Source organism: Trifolium pratense, linkage group LG2 (genome assembly GCF_020283565.1).
Source record: "Trifolium pratense cultivar HEN17-A07 linkage group LG2, ARS_RC_1.1, whole genome shotgun sequence".
Taxonomy (NCBI): domain Eukaryota; kingdom Viridiplantae; phylum Streptophyta; class Magnoliopsida; order Fabales; family Fabaceae; genus Trifolium; species Trifolium pratense.
The window spans coordinates 42,584,625-42,588,179 of NC_060060.1; the positions used below are offsets into that span (position 1 = coordinate 42,584,625).

Consider the following 3,555-nt stretch of genomic DNA (forward strand, 5'->3'; position numbering starts at 1 on the left):
GATACGACATCGATACTTGTCCGATATTTTTCGATACCAGCATCGGAGAAGTATCGACAATTAATATAACCGATATGTGTTGGATACTACTTCGATACGCGTATTCGAAAAGTATCGGATAATTAATGCACTTTGATGATGAAAAAATAGGAGAGGAGACTGATACAATTCGTGTTGAATGTCTTAAGTATTGAATGTTAGAGTAGACTTGAACCCTGGACCTCCAACCGGTCCAACTCTTTAATTCTTGGCTCAACTAGCTAAATCAGTTGAACTACTCATCCCATCCTTTTTGGGTAGTACTTAACTTAAGATATGTAATTGTCACTTGTTTGCTCATTTTGAGTAATTTGAATGTTAATTTTTTATCATTATGATTTTAGTTGTTTCTATATTGTGCATTTATATATTTAATTTTAAATTTAATTTTTAAATAACGGATCACGGCCGTATCGTATCAGGAATTTTGAAAAATTTTCCGTATCGGTATCGTGTCACGTATCTGAGCTTCATAGATTTTAATACATCCAAATTGTCAGGACCTTTTCCGGCTATCTTCTCTCATTCAAGAATCAGAACAACTACAATGGACCTCAAAAAATCAGGAAGGTGCCAAGAAGATGTTGCACTCACCCTCACAAAGCATTTATTTTTAAAACAAGATTCTCAGCAAAAAAAACCTCGTCTTTTCGCCCTTGTCTCTCTTTGTTGTTCTTAGCGTCATGGCAGCTGGATCAGAAGGCTATGCTCTTGACGAACTTCTTACCTTCCTTCAATTTGACTCCATCCACAATCTAATGTCATTCTTCTCTCAGCTCGTCTCCCCTGCTTTGTTCTCTGATGATCGTATGTGTTTTATCAATGGAATGTGGGCTGATGAATCACTTCCCCTTTCTCATTCTTTTAAACAACTTGTGGCCACTCATTACAACACCACTTTGGCTTCGGTTGATTTTAAGACTAAGGTATGTACTATCACTTTCTATATATATATATATATATACATCATAAAGGGAGCTCGGGAAAAATATGTTTTCAGTCCCTACTTTTACGTTAAGTTTTGGTTTTCGTCCCTGTATTTCAAAATCACTTGTTTTTGTCCCCAATTAATTTTCAGTTTTGGTTTTAGTCTCAAATGTTAAAAATTATGATATGACAGTCCACGTATGATGCCACATGTCAACAGAATCCTACGTGTCAACGCCACATGGATTTTCGTTAGTCAACAGTTAGTTGACCTAACATTTGAGGCTAAAACCAAAACTGAAAATTAATTGAAGACAAAAACAAGTGATTTTAAAGTATATGGACGAAAACCAAAACTCAATATAAAAGTAGGGACTGAAAACACATTTTACTATTAATAATATATTTGCCGTTCAAAAAAAAAACATAATTTTTTGTAATCTAAATTTCTTTTATTTCCTCCAACCAAACATTATGAAAATGTTTCTCAAGAAAACTATTCATTTTGATTTTGATGTTTTTTGAAGGGTGATCAAGTGTGTCATGAAGTTAATTTGTGGGTTGAGAAAGAGACGAATGGCCTTATCACAAAGCTTCTTCATCCTAGTATGGTAAGCAAATTACCCACAGGGCTTGTCTTTGCAAATGCAATTTGCTTCAAAGGTGTGTGGAAACACAAGTTTATGGATACAGCTTTCCAGCGTAGTTTTCACCTCTTCAATGGCACCAAAGTCATTGCTCCCTTCATGGATAGCAAGCAGAGGGAGCACTTTATTGGTATTTTTGATGGTTTCAAAGTCCTCCGTCTTTCTTATAGACAAGGCAGGGATAAAACTCGTCGGTTCTCCATGTATATTTTCCTTCCAGATGCAAAAGATGGACTTTTGGCATTAATTGAAAAGCTAGCTTCAGAATCTGATTTTTTGAAAGACAAGTTTCCTCGGCGAAAAGTGGAAGTACGTCAATTTACTATTCCAAAATTCAAGATTTCTTTTTCATTTGAAGCTTCTAATGTTCTGCACGAGTTGGGAATGAGTTCACCTTTCTTTCTAACAAAAGTGGTAGAGGGAATGAACCCTCCTTTGGGCGTGGAAAGCATAAATCACAATGCTTTCGTTGAGGTAAATGAGAAAGGCACCATAGCTTCAGCAAACACTGTTATGGTGGCATTAAGAGGTAGTCGTCGTGCCACTCCTACGGACTTTGTAGCTGACCATCCTTTCCTCTTCTTAATCAGAGAAGATTTCAGTGGAACAATTCTCTTTATTGGTCAGGTTCTCAATCCTCTTGATGGAGCAGATGAACATACCACACACATATACCGAAGAAAATGAAGATGATGATGAAAGTTAGCAATCTCATTATCTAATTATTATATTTTGTGATTAGGAAGGTTCATGTTTTTCTTTATTATGCTGATATTGAATTATTACATTATTTTATTTTTGGTCAAAGAATTTTTTTATGTTGAATAAATATGAATAGCGACCCTCTCAGGTACAAAAAGTAACAAAAAGTTTCAATTTGCACAAATTAAAACAAAAAGTTACTTATAACTTATCATTTCAATTTGCTTATAGCTATACTATTTCATGTAATTTTTATATATCATTTTGTATTTATAACCAAATTCAATCATTAATTTTATTAAATACTACAAATTCAATTAACTACCTTAATTGCTACAAGTTAACTTATTAATTATCGGCTATTTTTTGTCAAATAGAATCTTAAATTGTTAACAGAAAATCTAGAGACCAATTTTTTAAACAAATTTTTATAAAGAATGTTTTTTTAGAGGGAACTTGCAGTTAGTTTATTCTATAATCTTCACTTGCAAAGTGTAGTTTGTTGAAGACTCATAATTCCCTTGTTATAGCAGGAATAAAAGCAAATATGGAAAGTAAAACTACAAAATATGGAACACAAACCACACATTATGACCTATATAAGCTGCAAATACAATTGCCAGGGATTCCAACAATTTACAACTGATAATCAGCATTAACTTTCTCATTGTCATACTCATCTTCAACAAACCTCTTCCAGAACCAATGTTGCTTCCATACTCTCTCAATCATCTCTTCAATCGGTATGTTCTTCGTCTCCGGCACCAAGAAAAACACAAAGATTGACATGATGAAAACCCATCCAGAAAAGAACAAGAAGATGCCAAACTTGAAATGACACAACATGGATAGAAAAGCTTGTGCAATGACAAAGGTGAAGAGCAAATTGACACAAACAGTGACACTTTGTCCGGCTGAACGAGTCTCCAATGGAAATATCTCACTTGAAATAAGCCATCCAAGAGGACCTATAGACCAAGCAAAAGCAGACACGAAAGTGCAAACCAAGACAATGAGAAAATAGAAAATGCTGATAATTGTAACTTTTTGTTTTAATTTGTGCAATTTTGGTCCTGCCCGTCTAAATTGAAGCACAATTTAAACTGCGTCGGTCTATTACCGCGTTAGCTCCCCTCCAATTTTTTTATTTTAATTAAATAATAAAAGATAAAAAAGGAGGTGGGGGGGGGGGGGGCGAGCGGCAGCGGCTCCAAGCGATGACGGCGAGAGGTGCTTGAGT

General features: G+C 34.9%; 1 pseudogene; it reads left to right on the forward strand.

Moving 5' to 3' along the window:
• Positions 1–444: 444 nt before the first annotated feature.
• On the forward strand, positions 445–2,354 carry LOC123905462 (annotated as a pseudogene).
• Positions 2,355–3,555: the final 1,201 nt, after the last annotated feature.